This window comes from Maniola hyperantus, chromosome 22 (genome assembly GCF_902806685.2).
Source record: "Maniola hyperantus chromosome 22, iAphHyp1.2, whole genome shotgun sequence".
Lineage (NCBI taxonomy): Eukaryota > Metazoa > Arthropoda > Insecta > Lepidoptera > Nymphalidae > Maniola > Maniola hyperantus.
Genome location: NC_048557.2, coordinates 7,320,492 through 7,341,015, shown reverse-complemented (window position 1 = coordinate 7,341,015; position 20,524 = coordinate 7,320,492). Strand labels below are relative to the sequence as shown.

At 38.4% G+C, this 20,524-nt stretch overlaps 1 protein-coding gene across 4 annotated transcripts in view; it reads right to left on the bottom strand.

The window, feature by feature from the left end:
- gol (goliath) overlaps positions 1-20,524 on the bottom strand; it is a 100,079-nt gene that overhangs the window by 51,250 nt on the left and 28,305 nt on the right. The window contains exon 2 of one of the 4 annotated variants that reach the window (XM_069506244.1): positions 20,334-20,434. The exons of the other annotated variants lie outside the window; for them this stretch is intronic. The gene's annotated coding sequence lies outside the window, so the exon portion shown is untranslated. The remainder of the gene's footprint in view (positions 1-20,333; positions 20,435-20,524) is intronic. 4 annotated transcript variants of the gene reach the window in all.

The window sequence follows — 20,524 nt, the reverse complement described above, 5'->3', positions numbered from 1 at the left end:
TAGCCAGGAAGCAGTATTGTCCCAATTCGTCGTAAAGCGATTACAGTTAATTCGAACGCAATTTCGCCCCACATTTCCTACACATTATGCAAATAATGTTAATTATATAACTGATAACGATAATGAGAGAATTGAGACGAGAACAAATTGATACCAAGGAATTACTAAGTTGTATGTGACTTGTGAGCCATGTGTGAGCAATGAAACGAGTACACGATAAAAAGGCGTTGAAGTCAATTTGACATACTTCTAGACGTAATAAATAGAAACATGTCGCTAATCCATACTAATATTAGAATTATGCGAAAGTGTGTCTGTCTGTCTGTTTGTCTGCTAGCTTTTCACGGCCCATCCATTTAACCGATGACGAAATTTGGTACAGAGATAGCTTGCATCCCGGGGTAGGACATAGGCTACTTTTTATCCCGGAAAAGGTATAGGGTGCTCAATCAAAAGCAGCCATCACACAGAAATGGAAAAGCATCTCAACACTCAGTGACGACCACAATCGCTCTGCAAAGAAAGTAACAACAGAGAAGAAAAATTTGAACCTCGCAATCACGAGCGAACCGAGTCGAAGAGCTTTACCCGAAGTAGGCTGTTCCGCGATTTGACAATGTAATAAGTAATGATAGTAAGTATATAATAGCTAATAGAGAGAGCCAGCGCGTGCCAGACCTTCGTTATTTTATAAAAGCTGAAAGTTTCTATGCGTATTGTCCCCAACACAGGGAGCAACGATCAGCGTTAAGTCCCAAAGTCACCAGTCACTGATCGTTCCTCCCTATATGGGGACAATAGGAAGAGAAACTATCAGCTTTTATAAAATAACGAAGGTGTAGATAATAGATATACAGGGTGTAACCAGAACGACAACAAAACCTTAGCGTTATTGTTATACTATACCTAAATACAATCCAATACCAATAGCCTTTTGCCTCATTTTGTAGTTTTAGTGCTTTAGTATTTTTCTTTTTTGTGGTATCAGTAAACATCAGTAGGTACTATCACATGTCTTCATTTTTGCCAGCGTTCTGGTTACACCCTGTATCTGCTACTTAATATAAATATTAGCCTATTATTTTAATTAGAAAAATAAATTGCAGTCTTCTGACATGATTCGCGGAAGTGTTTAAATAAAAATGATCTATTTCATTATCTCGGTGTTCCGTGTTTGCGAGGGCCTTACAAGGCAACTTCTAGATAGTACGGCTTAGTTGCCCTCGTTACTTGCTTTATATGCGATAACATTCTTTTAAACATAGTAAGTTATAATATCTATATACATATGTAGATGCGTGGATGACAATTTAAAGATTTTTCTTGCAGTTGTAAAATGATTTATTGAGCGCAGACCGTTGGTTAGTTTTTAACCAGATGAAGAACAAAGGAATTTATGAAAACGTCAATCGATACAAAAATATGTAATATTAATATGTGTATAAAAGGAAAAACTGACAAAATGATCTATCAACGCACAGCTCAAACCACTGGACAAATCAGGCCGAAATTTCGCATACGTAATCTATTATGACGTAGGCGTCGGCTAAGAAAGGATTTTAGAAAATTTATCTCCTAAGTCCGCGTGGACTACACAAATTTCAAACCCCTATTTCACCCCCTTAAGGGTTGAATTTTCAAAAATTCTTTCTTAGCGGATGCCTACGTCATAATAGCTATCTGCATGCCAAATTTCAGCCCGATTCGTCCAGTAGTTTGAGCTGTGCGTTGATAGATCAGTCAGTCAGTCAGTCACCTTCTCCTTTTATATATTTAGAAGATTTAAGATTTATTATGTTTGTTTGTTCCATTGCGGCGCTCTAGAGACTAAACGCGTAGACCGATTTTTTTTGAGTTTATGTATGGTGACATTTTAAAGCGAAAATGACTTGCTTTTTATAGGATTTCCGTTTTAACAGTAATGAACTAAGTAGCTAGACTATTTTTGTGATAATGTTTAAGAATTCTTCCTTGCTCGAGTAACGCAGGAGAAGTGTTACAAATTTCAACGAAACCCCCATGTGTCCGTGTATTTTACACAGACACATAAAACAAAACCACGTGTACATTGTTACAGTAGGTACATTAGCCGTAAACTCTGAGTTGCGCCATAGTAAACTTTCACTTAATGCCTCGTGGTAAAGGGAATGATTTACATTAGTTTCGCTCACGAAGGTTGGTTTACGACCATGAGGCGGCAAGGTTTGTCCTTCGCAGGTGTAAAACTCATTATACGGTCTTTTGTTGGTTTAGTGATGTGGGGCTCTTTTATCGATATCGGAGGCCCAACGCTGCGTCGTAGTTTGACACGTACATGTGAAGTTCCCATCACCTGATTTGCTGACAAAGGAAAGGCATTCCGAACCAGTGGTAGATGCATTTGACGATTCAAAAGTACTTGTTTAATTGAATAAAAATATTTTTATTTTATTTTAGACATTCTCTCACTATTGGCAAAAACGCACCGTTGCAACAAGAATAGTTAGCAAATACAACAACTGATACCTCAATAGCTCAACGGTTAAAGGAAGGTCTACGGTTCAAACCCCAGCCGTTGCACTATTGCTGTACCTACTCCTAGCACAAGCTTTACGCTTAGTTGGAGGGGAAAGGGGAATGTGATATTTTAAATGTAATAAAGTAAAGTCCGTCCGCTCTGACCGTCTTTTTGAACGCTTTTAAACGATCCTAAAAACTGATAAAGTGCATATCAGGCGCAAAACACGCATCAACAATTCAAAAATGTTTAAGCAACCTAATAATGATTTTAAAATTAACACACGAGGGGGTCATACGAAACAATGGACTCTCCATTCTCCTTTTTTTTTTTTAATTTTAATATACATAATATGTACCTCTAGTTGTAAAAAAATATTCACAAATCGTATAATTTATTTTACAAGGGTTCTTTGTTTTTACTAAGGAAACATAAAAAGTGCTAACCGGGTTTTATTCCTGTTTTCACCAATAGATACGGCGTCTCAGAATGCCTTGTCTAGACTAGACTCTAGGCCACTCAGTGTGGTGTGGAACTGTGGACCCAGTTAATGACTCGTATCGAGTGACAAGCCTTAATAAAGATTAATCGACATGTCATCCATCACTAGCTGGAATAGAAATAAGGTCGGTCTTTGGGCGTTTCCCCCGTCGTCGCGTGCCAGCCTGAACTTCAGCTTATAAGGTCACACCATTAGCTGAAGGCTACGAACTTGGAGCTTTCGACGCGCCATTGGCAATGAATCGAAGGAAATTCTATGGCCATGAATATGTGGAGGAATTTTGAGGGTTTTATTCCGGTATGGCTACTTTAGGCTTATTGTTACAATGGTTCCTGTTTAAAGCAATTTGTTGTTTTGTACCTACTTCGTGGGCCGTGCATAACTAAAAATCAACGTAAAATATTGGCAAGTAAATATAGTAGGTATATAGCTGGGCTCAAACTTGGTTATTTATTAAGAACTATCCAATGCAAGGCATGCGTTGCTATATTTCTTTGTTTGAAAGACTATACGCAAGTACCAAGAACAACTGTAAACCACTTAATCGGGAGAACATTACGCTAACGCATATGGTAATGAACAGACAGACGGATAATTCTTATGCCATAAAATATGTATTTAAATTATATTCTAAATACATAACCCAACAACAAAACGTCATGAAAATAGAATAGCCAATTTTCCCATCATCACCATCAGTTAGTCAGAACGAATTTCCTATTGGCTATTAGCAGCCAACGAAATGGAGCGAGCTCTTTAAGTACTTACTACGATAGCTAGGTAATTTTAGTGATCTTTCGCGAATTTTTAGCTGCTCATTGTAATCTATTATTAAATTGTAACCGCTCGAACATTTCCAGATAAATCACCTAACCGCAATATTTAATGAAAGCAGAATTGCGAATTTTCCCATCATTTTCATCACCAGTCAGACAGAACGAACTTTTTCGAGTTAGCTAGGAAACTCTTGAAGTAACTACTATGACATCTAGGTAACTTTCGATGTTTCGTGAATTTTCAGCTGCTCATTTTAATCCATTATTAAATTACGTAACCGCTCGAACATTTCCAGATAAATCACCAAACCGCATATATAATGAAAGCAGAATTGCGAATTTTTCCATCATGTTCATCACCAGTCAGTCGGAACGAACTTTTTCGAGTTAGCGGCCAACGAAACGAAGGGAATTCTTGAAGTAACTACTATGACAGATAGGTAACTTGTGATGTTTCGCGAATTTTTAGTTGGTTATTTTAGACCTGGGCGCGTTTGGAACCCACGAGCTTTAGTTTTAAGTTTGCGTGATAATAATTATCATCACTATATCTTCCAAATCCAACATCTGACTATCAAAAAGAGTAATTTATTAACTATTTTGAATAAATCATTTGACTTTGACTTTAATCCTACTAAATTAAATAAGTATAATTCCCGCAAATTGCTAATACGCGTGGCCGCCATTTTAGTGACGTCAGCACTAGACTGGAGTTTTGAACTGATGGTAAGTATATTTTTATTTCGGCTGACGTCAAAATGACGTCATTTCGATGTTAATGAGACATGGTTCCAGCGCAATAGCAATTTGCGGGACTTATAACCGCTCGAACATTTCCAGATAAATTATCTAACCGCAATGTATAATGAAAGCAGAATTGCGAATTTTCCCATCATTTTCATCAGCAGTCAGACAGAACGAACTTCCTCGGTGTTCGCGGCGGAGTCCAATCAGCCAACGAAATGGAGCGCGGCGGTGTTAATTGATCGGTTTTTATTCTCACCAATCATGAGACCACTTCCGAACGAAAAAACAGAATAAAAACCCCGCAATGTCGTCTATCCGGGCATTCATTGATGAACTGTGATTGAAAGGGATTGTCCCTACATTTAAATCTTATCTATTTAGTTACTGGTTGAGATAATGATAGAAAAGATTTAAGTGCCTTATCTACTCGTATTTTAAGAATCAGTATATCTAAAAGGAAAGCCGAATAAGCCGAAGGAAAGTCGCGGGAATAAGCTAGTCTAAGCAGTATAAATAAGTACATATATAAAACGATACGTTTATAATAAACTAGCTGATGCCCGCGACTTCGTCCGCGTGGAATTAGGTTTTTTTAAAATCCCGGGACTTATATACTTACTTGTATGACTAAACGGAGAAAGCATTGATCCACAGATAAAATTGTCATCGAACGATAAATCTTTTTTGTTGCGAAATGAAATATTTTATCTATAACTTAAGTACATAACATGATATGTACATATCTTTTCTTTATGTACTTATTTACAAAAACATTCACATACTAGGTTCCTAAAATACGAGAAGGTACTTTACTCAACTAAATCTTTTCTATCAGTACCCTTATTATATCAGTACCTACCCTTATTATAAATGTGAAAGTGTGTTTGTTTGTTGGTTTATTGGTTTGTCCTTCAATCACGTCGCAACGGTGCAACGGGTTGACGTAATTTTTTGCATGGGTATAGATAAAGACCTGGAGAGTGACATAGGCTACTTTTTATGACGGAAAATCAAATAGTTCCCACGGGGTTTTTTAAAAAACCTAATTCCACGCGGACGAAGTCGCGGGCATCAGCTAGTATAAACATAAACACAACAAAAGAAGCATATCAAGCAATCGCAGGTTAAAGTTTAACCGACATACTATACTAGTGACTCATGCCGATATGTAAGGTGCGATTGAATTGTTTACAATAAAACAATAAACGGAAGCGGGTTTACGTTATAGGTTATACCGCAGGATACGCCATTTTGGATTTTCAATAGCGCTTACCGTTACTTAGCACACTAAGCTGTGACCTACAAATTTTCTGTAATGGATCAGTTTTTAGGTGGAGGACCGTGTATGGTGCCGTGCCTTCGGAAAGTGGACGCAAATAAGCTGGTGATATACAATGAACCAAAAGCTTTTAATTTGCTGTAATCCGCTGAAACAGATCGAATCTGTATAATGCAACATGCAGCATCCGAAATGCACCGTCCGCCCTCCCACTGCTTGCCATGCAGGAAAAAGCAGCTACCAGGCAAGCAATACGCACCCGCACAACCACGCAGCACCACAGAAATCCCAAAACACACTCGACGCACGTTTCGCCCTCAGCACCGGAGCATCCTCAGGAGATGTAGACCTTACAATGCACAATTGCAAAACAACATTTAAGCTGGTGATGCTAATGATGAAGTTATTTGTTACTCAGCTCACCTGCGGTGGTAATTGATGATGCAATCTAAGATGGATGTGGGCTAACCTGGAAGAGGCATAGCAGTATTTATTAAACCCACACCCCTGTGGTTTCTACAAGGCATTGTATCGGAACGCTAAATCGCTCGGCGGTATGGCTTTGCCGGTAGAGTGGTAACTGGCCACGGCCGAAGCCTCCCCACCAGTCCAGACAGAAATTTGCGACAGGGAGGTCGTCAAAGGAGGTCCAAGTTTTTGATCCCATTTTGTAACCAGTCTATGAATAATAAGTAAGATAACTTTAAAATTTAGTGTAAGTTGGTTAACGTGACGTAAGACTAAGAGAGAACTAGGAAGGAACATAGAGTAGACTATTCAATGACTATTCACTTATCCCTTGATCCAAGAGCTATGTACCATAACATTGTACAACAACACATATGCAATCTGATGTTTCCTTGCACAATGGTACAGTAGTCGGCAAGAAATATTGCACATATACCTATGTGGCGTTTCGTCGGTCTCAACGACAGAGACAACGCTCTACGAAACAGCTATCTCTTTCTAAAGGTCGATGTACAATATTATTCACTGTCTCGTACTGTAGATGAGTTTGGTGACGTCGCCTACAAATAAGTAATTAGGAAAGAACTAGTTTATGCTCGCGACTTCGTCGTCATGAACTACACAAATTTCAAATACCTATTTCACCCCTTAGGGGTTGAATTTCAAAAGTCCTTTCTTAGCGGATGCCTACGTCATAATAGCTATGTGCATGCCAAATTTCTGCCCGATCCGTCCAGTAGTTTGAGCTTTTCGTTAACAGATTAATCAGTCTGTCAGTCACCTTTTCCTTCTATATATATTTAGATACTTATTGTGGCTAATTCCGTTGTACACAATCTCTAAACTAAACTAAAATGACACGTTTAAATCTATTGCTATCCCTTTCATAATGTTGCTTGCGGAGAAGGATGGCCCTAGATTTAGACCTGTTAATTGAGTTTAGTTTAGAGATTGTGTACAAGAGAATCGGTCCCATTGTTAGCATGAAAATAATCCAAAAATATGAAATTACTCTACACACCTCGGCTACACTGTCTACACACACACGATTCTTAGTTCATTGTTGAAAACTTAATATGCAAAAGAAACAGCAGGTTCCTTCAAGTTGTACGGAAATTTAAAAAAAAATGTTAGGCAAATGCAAATCACCGCGGTCAGCAACCAACGTAATCGCGATGTGGCGATGTGTATGTAACTAACTTTCGCCAATATTAGCTGTTTACATCTGATCGCCTGCACAGCACCGCGCGCCGCCAGGCATAACAATTGGTTACGTGCAGTTACCTAAACTAAACTGTTATTTCTAAACACGTTCCAAACGGGTTTATGTGTTATACTTATTACTAGTAGGTATAGTCCGCGACTGGTCGAGATGGCAATCGGGGTATGAGGCGAGGGGACGCCCCGCACATATACACACGTCACCCGCGCTCGCACGCACCAGGTTAGCGCGGGGTCTGTGTGGGTGTGCGGGGCATTCTCTCCCCGATTGTCGTGCCATCACAACCCTTTCTCAACCTGTCGCGTACTATATAGTAAGCTATGACGTCCGCTTGCAAACTTGCTATGCAAACATTGAATAGCAGTAGGTAAAGTTACTAGGTAAGATTATTACATAGCTACAATGGTAATTATTGTGATTGCCTCGATTAATGGTATTCTTGATGCAATAGACCTCCCTTCGGCGGTGTTACCGTTAGATTACAACATGGGGTTATTCAAGGGGCGGACGAACAAATTCCTGAAAGGCCGGCAACGCATTGGTGGTTCCTCTGGTACTGCAAATGTTCATGGGCGGCGGTAATCACTTAACATCAGGTGACCCGCCTGCTCGTTTGCTCGCCGTTTTTATTTTAAAAAATAGTGAATTTAACCAATAGTGAGAGGTATCAGCTTATCGGTGACTACGATAGTCACACTGTAGCTATCAAATATTGGTGTAAGCCTGATGGAATAAGAGCCAGCACGTGAAAAACCTTCGTTATTTAAAAAAAACTGAAAGTTTCAAAACTTTGCTTTAGCTTTGGGAGATAACAGGTAATAAAGGTGTAAAAACACCTTACGTAAAAGTACAAAGTCATTCCGAACAAGTGGTAGATGCAAATGACGATTCATAAATACTTGTTAAAGTTTATTTGGATTAAAAAAAACTTTCTATAATAGTGGCTAATCCCAGAAAAAAACAAAGAGAATAAAAAGAAGATGCATTCAACGCTGATGATTATTCCTCCAAACAGACGACATAATAAAATCACTGATCGATACACATGGCGTCTGGCGTAAAATATCAAGAGTACGACATTCAAAGTTAAACGAACCTTGAAGGAGACTTCATTCAAAAAGTAATACTTACAGTAATAGAGGAATAATTCACTACAATTCAATACAATTTATCTTCAATCTTGTTTTGATGCTTCAAAGATATAATTTATCGTTTTTCACGGCCCATTTTTCAATCCAAATAATAAATAAATAAACAATAAATCTTTAACTGAGATCAAAATATAGCACTTTAACCACTGCAATGATTAAAGTGGAATATATCCAGTGGCGTACGTGTGTAATATTTGAGCCTCAATAGCTCAACGGGTAAAGGAGTGGACTGAAAACCGAAAGGTTGACAGTTCAAACCCCGCCCGTTGCACTATTGTCGTACCTACCCCTAGCACAAGCTTGAAGCTTAGTTGGAGAGGAAAGGGGAATATTAGTCATTTAACCAGTGATATTTAACATGGCTATTATTCTTTAAAAAAAATATATACTTACTACGGTACTTCCCGTTGACCTAGAATCATGAAATTTGGCAGGCAGGTAGGTCTTATAGCAGACATTAGAGGAAAAATCTGAAAACCGTGAATTTATGGTTACATCCACACACAAAAAAATTAAATTGTGGTCATGAACTAATAATTAGTATTTTCAATTTTCGAAGCAAAATAGCTATATCAAATATGAAAGGCCTTTACCTACCTGTGCATTCTAAAACAGATTTTTATTTAGTTTTATGCATCATAGTTTTTGAATTATCGTGCAAAATGTCGAAAAATACGACTGTAGTACGGAGCCCTCGGTGCGGGAGCCTGACTCGCACATGGCCGGGTTTTTTTTCGTTAGAGGTAAATAATATGATAGGTACCTATAGGTAAACAATTTGGCACTGATTCTGAGCACAACCTAATTTTAGAGTATTCGCATACTCTTCTTACAAATGTAATATGAAAAGGACAGACACAGTTTGAGTTCTAAATTTCGCGCGCAGTCGCTTTATTTGCACTATGATTACACACCCGATTAGAAATTCAAAGAGTTCATTGTGAAAACGCGTGCAAAATTATTATGAATAGAATGAACGGATATGACAACAGAATAAATCAACATGGATATAAATATGGCAAGTATGCGTAGCCAAGAGGCTTCCTTTTGATCTGAACTATACGTCTTGTGTAATCCAACACGCTGGCCAAGTGCGGATTGGCAAACTTCACGCACCTTTGAAAACTGTCTTTCAAGTGAAAGAAAATATTTGTAGAAGGCTTCTATGAACATACATCTTGTATTAAAGAAAACAAGAAAGAAAAGAAACCTTTTTTATTTGATCACTAGATCATAATGAACACTAATTTAATTAACCTACATTATTATACTTAAAGGTAAAAATATTCTGAATAAAGTGTATCGTGTGCCCAAACGCAAGCTGCAGCGCTGGTTTTCAGTGGGCCTTAAAAAAGTGAAGTCACGGACAAAGAGGTATCCCACTGATCTATTTAAAGAATATTATACTACATTATATTATAAAATAAAATATACAGGCAAGGATTAAACAAATATTTTTAAAAAAAGCCTAACAGTATATAAAAATGTAAAAAGTACGTGCATAAAAACATGAGAAGAGGTATAACGGAATTATTAGATGTCATGTCATTCAGTTGATCAATACGTTTATTGATATAAGAAAATATTACAGTAAAACCTTAAGCTAGCCTAACTAGCCTTATCTAATTAATATACAAATCATGCCCGCGTGGAATGGTGTAAAGAATACTGGCTGCATTTTCACACTGGACAGCCAAGCTGATCCGTTGCGCAAAAAGTGAATATTAGATATATTATGTTCATTTAAGCCTTCTGCTATATAATTCGTTTTTTATTACATTAGAAAAACAACGGTTTTAATGCAGGAAACATTTTCAAGGACCGTGGTAGTAACAGTGGCATGGTATCACGCTAGCACAATGAGTCGGCGATTAGCTTGCATAATGTCTCGACCCATTGTTTGTTTGGAAATAATGCCATAGGGACAAAGGTTGATGACTGTGTCGTCGCGTAACTGTTTGTTGCCTAGATTCTAAGAATCGTTTTATCTTATTGCGGGATTAAATACGATGACGCGTGAGCAATGCGAATGCTTGTCTAGCGAAAAATGTTCAGAGTTTAACTCGTATTCTAATTTTTAAAATCATCATCATGACATACAATGAACCAAATGCTCAATTTGATATAATCCGCTGAAACAAGTCGAATCTGTTATGGTGCAACATGCAGCATGCGACATGCACCGCCCGCCCTCCCACTGCTAAACATGTGACATGCAGGAAAAACCAGCCACCAGGCAAGCAATACGGAACACCACTACGCAGCACCACACAAATCCCAAAGTGTTTTGGGATGTGTGTGGTGCTGCGTATTGCTTGCCTGGTGGCTAGTTTTTCCTGCATGTTTAGCAGTGGGAGGGAGGGCGGTGCATGTCGCACCATACAGATTCGACTTGTTTCAGCGGATTATAGCAAATTAAACTTTTGGTTCATTGTATATCATGGATTTCCGAAAAGTAACGCCTGCTTCTATATAACATCATCATAATCAATCCATGGCCGGCCCATTACTGAGCACGAGTCTTATCTCTGAATGAGAAGAATTCAAGCCATAGTACGCTGGCTCATTGGCAGATTTCACACACCTATGGAAACATTATGGAGGATTCGGCATGTAACCTCACGATGTTTTCTTCGCCGACAAATCTAAAAAACTGTCTTATTTTTGAAAATTCAACCCCTAGGGGGGTGAAATAGGGGTTTGAAATTTGTGTAGTCCACGCGGACGAAGTCGCGAGCATAAGCTAGTATTAATTATGTACAGAGCTACACTTTTATGTTAATGCGGGCAAACAACCAAGTGAAACTGAAATATGCCCTGGTGTAAAATAACATAAAAGATGAACACAGAGCAGTGTTTTGAAAAGAAAGCCGTTATATGTATGCACTTGCTAACGCGAAAGGCAAGTATAAAGTTTCAGGGACAATGAGGCACGTATAGTACGCGACAGATCGAGATGGCAATCGGGGAGGGAACGCCCCGCACACCCGCACAGTCCCCGCGCTAACCCGGTGCGGGCGAGCGCGGGTGACGAGCGGGTGTGGCGGGGCGTCCCCCCGCCTTTTACCTCGATTGCCATTTCAACCTGTTGCATGCTATAGGTAGTGTTGTCACTCTCGCTTTGTGCTTTGTTTCTGTACCCTTTACCCTTTTAGAGAGAGAGCCCGGGAGTGCCAGATATTCGTTTTTTTTTTTTTTTATTGGGTAGGAGGAAATCCTCATGGATACCAATTGGCATGCCCGACTTCACTGAGGCTTTCTCATCGACCTACGGACTAAAACCTCCTCCCTTCGCTGGCCGTTCTTCCCCGGTACTGCAATACGCAAATCTTCAGGAAAGGGGCTGTCCGGTCAGGCCTCGTTTGCCCTTTGCCTGGACCATTCGTCGTTCACACGCTTCCTCATTATTTCCTGGAGCATTTTTGCACCCTTATTCCACCCCTCTTCATCGTTTAGCATCTGTGGCACCAAACTGTCCTTGGTGAGAGGTTCTCCGTTTCCACGTGCTTCGTTCCTTATTTCTGCGAACATGCTGCACTCAAAAATTGCGTGGTGCGGTGTGTCCTCCTCACCGCAGTAGGGATAGTTGTCGCTGGGTGCCTTGCCAATGGCATGCAGGTAAGTGTTGAATACTCCGTGCCCGCTCAGTGCCTGTGTGATTAATTTATCGACTTCCCCGTGTTGTGAGCCCGGGAGTGCCAGATATTCGTTATTTTATAAAAGCTGAAAGTTTCTTTGCATATTGTCCCCAACACAAAGAGGAGCGATTACCGACTATGAAGTTTGGATAATGCATGCCCTGATTTCTAATACTATATTACGAAGAAAATATAAAACAAAACCCGGCCAAGTGCAAGTCAGACTCGCGCACAGAGGGTTCCGTACTCGGATATTTTTTTCGACATTAGGCACGATAAATCAAAAACTAATATATGCATATTATAAATAAATTAAAATCTGTTTTAGAAAATACAGGTAGATATCTTACAGGTAAAAAAATACTTATTATTTGTTCATTAACACATTTTAATTTTTTTTTTGCGTGATGTAATAAATAAGAAATAAATCCGAAAACCGTGGCTTTGACCACAAAGCCACCGTTTTCAGATTTATATCTTTACTTGTGCTATAAGACCCTATAGGTTTTCTTGACAGACAACGAAGTGATCCTATAAGGGTTCCTTTTTCCCTTTTGAGGTACGGAACCCTAAAAAATACACTTTATACTTTGACGTAAGAATTTTACACCTTTGTAACCTGTTATCTTTCAAAGCCACCATGATCCAAACTTCATAGTCGCTGATCGTTCCTCCCTGTGTTGGGAACAATACGCAAGTAACTTTCAGCATTTATAAAATAACGAAGGTCTAGCCCTCCCGGGCTCTTAGTCCATTTTCATTATATACAGTTAATGGATGAGAGGAGACGCTTTATTGTGCGGTGAAATTTTTAATGTACCACTCATATTGAGTGTGTGATGCATTAACCTTATGACCTTTATGTTACAAGGGTCCTTTCACGAGTTATTTTAGGTGGTGTTTAGATTTTTGAGTAGGTATAGTTCGCGGCAGGTCGAGATGGCAATCGGGGTATGGGGCGAAGGAACGCCCCGAACACCCGCATGTCACCCGCGCTATCCCGCACCAGGTTAGCGCGGGGGCTGTGCGGGTGTGCGGGACGTCCTCACCCCGATTGTCATACTTGTGCACATAAATAAATATTTGCGCCACAGAATAATCAATAGGGGTGGCTCTCCATCATCAATGGTTTGCGCTTAACCTATAGGGACCTACTCTGAATTTTGAAAATAAAGTATGAACGTTTAATATCCAGATTTTTATTCATTTGTAAGCCCTTTAGCTTTGATTTAAAAAACTTGTTTAAGCATAATAATGAGAGGAAATTTGACTCAAAAAAATATAGTTCCCCATTATATCTGAAGTTTGCAAAGGAGAAAAATCTCAAATAATAAAATTAGAGTTGATAGAGGTTTATTTAAATATGACAGGAAAAGTAAAATGCAAAGAGTATACAACTAGCACAGTTTTTCAGAAATCAGCACTAGCCACTAAGCCTTTCTAAATAAACTTAGTTTAGATATGGTACATTATTTTTTTTTACCAAATAACTAACTTATATGTTTTTTCAAAGTTACGGAACCCTTGATGGGCGAGTCCAACTCACACTTGGTCAGTTTTTAATTATTTTATCAGAATAGTCAGCTATGGATTAATTCTGTCTAGGCATTTTAAGTCACAAGTAAATTGTTTAGTCAATCATTGTGGCTAATTCCATTGTGCACAATCTCTAAACTAAACTAAAATGGAACGTCTAAATCTATTGCTATCCCTTTCACAATGTTGCTTGCGGAAAAGGATAGCACAAGATTTAGACCTGTTAATTTAGTTTAGTTTAGAGATTGTGTACAAGAGAATTGGCCCCAATGTGGCTAATTCCGTTGTACACAATCTCTGAATTAAACTAAAATGGCACGTCTAAATTTATTGCTATCCCTTTCATAATGTTGCTTTCGGAAAAGGATAGCACTAGATTTAGACCTGCTAATTTAGTTTAGTTTAGAGATTGTGTACAAGAGAATCAGCCCCATTATCCTAATAGATATTATTATAGATACATAATATACAAAACCAGGATTTCATATGACAAGCCTGTGGCCAGGCTATGTTATAGCCCGTTATAGTTGCAAAGGTCAATAGTAATTAATATCTCGATATCTACCCATCTGGGCTGTTTGGCATGCAGATAGCTATTATGACGTAGGCATCCGCTAAGAAAGGATTTTTGAAAATTCAACCCCTAAGGGGGTGAAATAGGGGTTAGAAATTTGTGTAGTCCACGCGCACGAAGTCGCGAGCATAAGCTAGTTAATTCATAAATGTTTATATTTCAGCGCTATTATAAGTATATAAGTAATATTATAGTGCTTATATTTTGTGGTAAGTTATAAGTACCTAGCTAACCTTTCCCTGACGCAAGTAAATATTACTTAACATACTTAATTATTATTCTAATCGAGTCATTGTAAATTGTAATCAATTGACAAGGGATTAACATAATATTTAAATAATACCACAGAATAATACTCAATTTATAGCGTTTAACAAAACACGGTGAGTCATAATATTACAACAAATCTTCATAGTTGCTTTGAATAAAATCCGATAAAATCCGGAACGAGGATATTCGCAGAAGAACAAAAGTGACCGATATAGCTCAAAGGATTAGCAAGCTGAAGTGGCAATGGGCAGGTCATGCCTGTCGCAGAACTGACAGCCGATGGGGCAGACGTGTTCTGGAGTGGAGACCGCGTACCGGTAAGCGCAGTGTGGGACGACCAGCCCGTTGGACCGATGACCTGAAGAAGCTGGTGGGGAGCGGGTGTATGAGGACGGCTGAGGACCGTGTTTGGTGGCGCGCTCTTGGAAAGGCCTATGTCCAGCAGTAGACGCAAACAGGCTGATGGATAGATGGATGGACGGATGCTTTGAATAAAAAGATTTTATTTTATTTATTTATTACCATAATATTGGCAAACCGCAATACGGTTCATCGGACGTCATAACTCACAGCTCACCATGTGTGAAACGTTTCCTTATGGAGTTAGTGGCAAGGCTCTTCCTGATTGCACTGTTTACACCGTAAATCTTAGCTTCCAATACACATTATTGTTATGTCCACTTAGGTTTGTATTTAACCTTAGAACACGTTAGTACTGTGTGCTTTGTACAGGTCGCTAGTACATATAATAAAGGGGAATGCCAGGTAGTCATAGTACATTTGGTCCTTAGGTACCCATGACACTATAGTCTATAAGCTGCCCCGGCGAACTTCGTACCGCCTAACAGTCGATTCTTTTTCAGGAAATTTTTCAAATTTTTCTCTCCGTAAGAACTATCCCCGTACTTCAAGGAATATTATAAAAAAAGGATTAGCGAAATCGGTTCAGCTGTTCTCGAGATTTGCGATCAGCAACACATTTAGCGATTCATTTTTATATATATAGAGAAGATAGGATATAGGATAACGTCTTTTTACGTTAGACAACTTAATTTACACACAATAGATTACTTAGATAAACATTTCGAAATCAATTATCGTGACAAGCTCTTGTAATTAATCTATACAGTTCCATCATAAGTTTAGCATTCATTGCATAAGCAGAAACTGCATGTCATTTGCAAGATAACAATTGGTAAACAAGACCATTGTTGTATATAGATTATGTATTACTAGCTGATCCGCCCCGGCTTCTCTCGGGTTTTTCAGAAAATCGTATCTACATTATAAAGAAAAAAAACTGCTTACAAATGCTCAAGTTCCTAAACTTCTAGATCTAGTCATGTAAGCTGTACGTAGATATTCAATCAGTTTCTCCTTTTATACATATGTAAAGCAATTACCTACTGTTGGTCTGTTTATTTTCACTTTCGTGCTTTCACTATGTTTAAATTATGTTGAACCCGGGCGCGGTGCAAAAATATACCGACCATATTTATATTTTTTAGACTTTCATACCAAACATTCAAGTTCTAGGTGATACTCATACACTTGGGGCCGATTCTCTAGTACACAATCTCTAAACTAAACTAAATTAACAGGTCTAAATCTAGTGCTTTCCTTTTCCGCAAGCAACATTATGAAAGGGATAGCAATAGATTTAGACTTGATATTTTAGTTTAGTTTAGAGATTGTGTACAAAGGAATTAGCCACACTGTGTGCCAATCCTGACTGGGTCAGACTGGCAGACTATAGTTCTAAGCCCTTCTCATACTAGACTAGAAGGGAACCTGTGCTCAGCTTTGGGCTTATGATGACTCTAACTTAATATAAGTAGACCAGAATCTCATGTAATGAAATTCCAAATTTAGCAACACTACCCCCGCCCGCGAACACCCCATGTACATAGTACTCTGTGGTGAATATTAATAATAATAATTCACCAAAGTGCACTATGTAGTACACAGGATACTCACAGAGAACAGCGCTGCTAACTCTGGAATCCCACTTCAATATTTTTCATGATATTCTGGTCCATCTAGAACTGGGCGAATTGGGATATCTTATATTTGCATACAATTCGTTCTGTCTGTACATAATTAATTTGTATATGATCCGAGGTACAATGTGTACTAATACAATGTGAAATATGTAGGTACTATGTGTACATATTTCAAAAATGCGACGTCGCATGTTACTATCTCCGCTATAGAATTACAACGAGCAATGGTCATAAGGTCAGCTAAATAAATAATGATACGTTAAACTAGGTTGTTTTGTTGCTACGTCTTCTATCTTTGCTATGCTGTGGGGTGCAAGCGGATACGTTATGAGTTATGAGTATGACCCTTGTCGTTATTTATAGGTGTCACACTTCACACTAATAGGTATATCCATACTTCCATACTAATATTATAAATGCGAAAGTGTGTATGTCTGCTAGCATTTCACGGTCCATTCGTTCAACCGATTTTGACAAAATTTGGTACAGAGAGAAATCCCGTGAGAACACGGGATTTTAAAAAACCTAAATCCACGCGAAGTCGCGGGCATCATCTAGTTGCTAATATTATATAGGCAAAAGTTTGCATGTGTGTATGTTTGTTACTCTTTCACGCAAAAACTCCTGGACGACGACTGGATAGGTGCGGAGATATCTTGCAGCCATCTCACGGGATTATTAAAAAAACCTAAATCCACGTGAACGAACGCGCAGGCATCCCTATTTGATTGATACAACATATTGCTTGCATCCTAGAGACGGCCATAGCTTACTTTTTATCCCGGAAAATCAAATACATGGGTTTTTTTTAAAATACACGCGAACGAAGTCGGGGGCACGGGGCATCAACTTGTTTTTGGATAAAATTAATTGCAATACTCATTAGTGCTAACTTAATTACTTTACAAATTCGTAAATACTAGTATTCACCGTCGTTATACCTTAATTTACCTTCAGAAAATTCGCGTAAAAATGAACCGTAACATTACCGAAATTAGGATCAAAGTAGAGTGACATGCAACACCTTGACCGAATTCCGTGAGCCCATATCGCTTAAATTAAAATATTATGCCAGATTAGGAGAATACTTAAACCATTAGGGGTTATAATTCGCACTCTAGCTCGTAATTATGTTTTTTGTAAACATGTACAGGTCTTTTTGTTTATAAATATTAGCTATTAGAGGATGCCCGCGACTTTGTCAGCGTGGATTTAGACTTTTAGAAATCCCGTTATGAATTATCATTACCTACGTAAATATATATTTTATTGTCTTAGATGTTATCAAATAATTTACAGCAGGTGATTGAGTTTTTATTATTATTTTAAGGGTTCCGTACCTCAAAAGGAAAAACGGAACCCTTATAGGATCACTTTGTTGTCTGTCTGTCTATCTGGCTGCTGTCTGTCAAGAAACATATAGAGTACTTCCCGTTGGCCTAGAATCATGAAATTTGGCAGGCAGGTAAGTCTTATAGCAGACATTAGGGGAAAAATCTGTAAACCGTGAATTTGTGGTTAAATCACACAAAAAAAATTAAATTGTGGTCATGAACATGAATAATTAGTATTTTGAATTATCAAAGTAAGATAACTATATCAAGTGCGGTATTATATGAAAGGGCTTCACCTGTGGATTCTAAGTTTTTGATTTATCGTGCAAAATGTCGAAAAAATACGACTGTACTACGAAACCCTCGGTGCGCGAGCCTGAGTCGCACTTGGCCGGTTTTTGTACCATTAATTCCATTGAACCATCGACCTGCAATCGAGTCACAATGTTAGACACCTTTCTAAAGTTACCCGCAGCTACTACACCAACTCAGTTGGTGATTCTGTTTGCCCCCCGCACTATTCATTTTTCATAAAAATCTGGTAGCACTGGAAACGTCAAAAAATGTTGTTTAATTGAAAATTCGACTATAGATCAATGGAAAACAAAAAGGAAGTGTCAAGGTCAACAATGGAAAAGAATATAGAAAGACGTCATAGCCGGAAAAGTTTACTGACGTATCGGCCTTCATAATACAAAACCAACCCTACCAAGTTCACAATTCAAGAATCCGAGGTCGCGCGAGGTCAGAAGCACAACGCAATATCTATGACATAACGTGCAACTGTAGTATTATTGTAACAGGTAACAAGTATAAAATCACGTACTTCTAACTACTAACCTACCTAGTCATAATGATCGACCATGCGAAATGCGAATATCACGAAATGTGAATTAGATTGACACAAACGTGACCTCTTAAGACCACTGAAATGGACATAAATACCAGCACATAAGTAAATACGCTGGAAGAGGTGTGCCATAACAATTAAAAACCAATTTTTGCCAATTCGAAGTGGTCCACCGAGCGTACCGGGAATTAATGTAATTAAAAGAAATAGGTACACATTCTGTGAAAATTTCAATTTTCTACCTATAACGGTTCATGAGATACAGCCCGATGACAGTCAGGCGGACGAACAGTGGAGGATGAGTAATAGGGTTCCGTGGCACCCTTCAGTTACGGGACCCTAAAATAATACGTTTTTTAATTTATAGACTAGCGCATGGCTGCAATCAGATCTGGTGGCAAGTGATGATGATAAGATGGAAAGTCTTGTGGTTAATTAAATGTCTTAATACCTACTTTGTTTCAAATGGTATTCGTGTTGACAATGTGATGGCAGACGTCTCATCAGTCGTCACTAACGTTTGGATTGGAGTACACTCACATGACGCTCACTGCTGCAATTAGCACCAAAAAGGCGAAAATCGAGTTTGCTTCAAAAACAGATCGGCTATCGCAGGTCCAGCGTGGTATTAGGTATAGAGGTCAGTGCTCAAGACGGTTCCAAGACCGCATAAAAAATTATTAGTACAAATAGGCAATTTGTGAATTTGTTTAGGCACGCCGCACGAGCTTCCGTGTAAATAGAATAACACAGTCAACAATGAGTAAAAAATAACGTAGTCAAGGTAAAGGTTATGCCTGTAATCAAACTACAAGTAGGTACAGTAGCCGGCAAGAAATATTGTACACCGACCATTACAAAGACATTTCGGCTTCGTAGAGCGTTGTCTCTGTCACTTATACCTATGTGACGTTTTATTTTATTTTATTTTATTTATTAAATTAATTAACGGCTACTTACACTAATACATTAAAAAAAAAACTTAATTCTGAAAATATTACATTACTAATGTAGTCGCCAATTATAGTGCTGATTTAACACCTTGAGTTCATCTTATAGGTATATGTACTGATATTATAAAGAGGTAAAGTTTGTAAGTTTGTTTGTAGGGGCTAATCTCTGGAACTACTGAACCGATATTGGAAATTCTTTCACCAACAGAAAGCTACATTATTCCTAAGTGACATAGGCTATATTTTGTTTCAAAAAAATTAGAGATCTCTCCGGCTATTAGGCGTCTATAGGTGGTGGTCTGTGGTTTTAAGCAATTAAATATCACTTGCTTTAACGATGAAGGAAAACGTCGTGAGGTAACTTGCTTGCCGGAGAGTTCTCAATAATGTTCTCAAAGATGTGTGAAGTCTGCAAATCCGCACTTTCCCAGCCTTGATGGAGTATATCCAAATCCTTCTCATACTGAGAGGAGACCTGTGCTCTGTAGTGAGCCGGCGCGGCGGGCTAATGATGAAGTAACAAAATAACTTACATTCCGTAAAAAAGCTGCTTCTTGATATCAGTTATTTATCAATCAACACTTAAACTCACTTTATAACACAGACACACAATGTTAGTTCGGGAAACTGCTAACTATAAATGTTTTAAATAAATATAAACTATAAATATGTACAATATTTTTTATTACCTACAGGCAAATAGATATAAAGACTGAATTTAAAT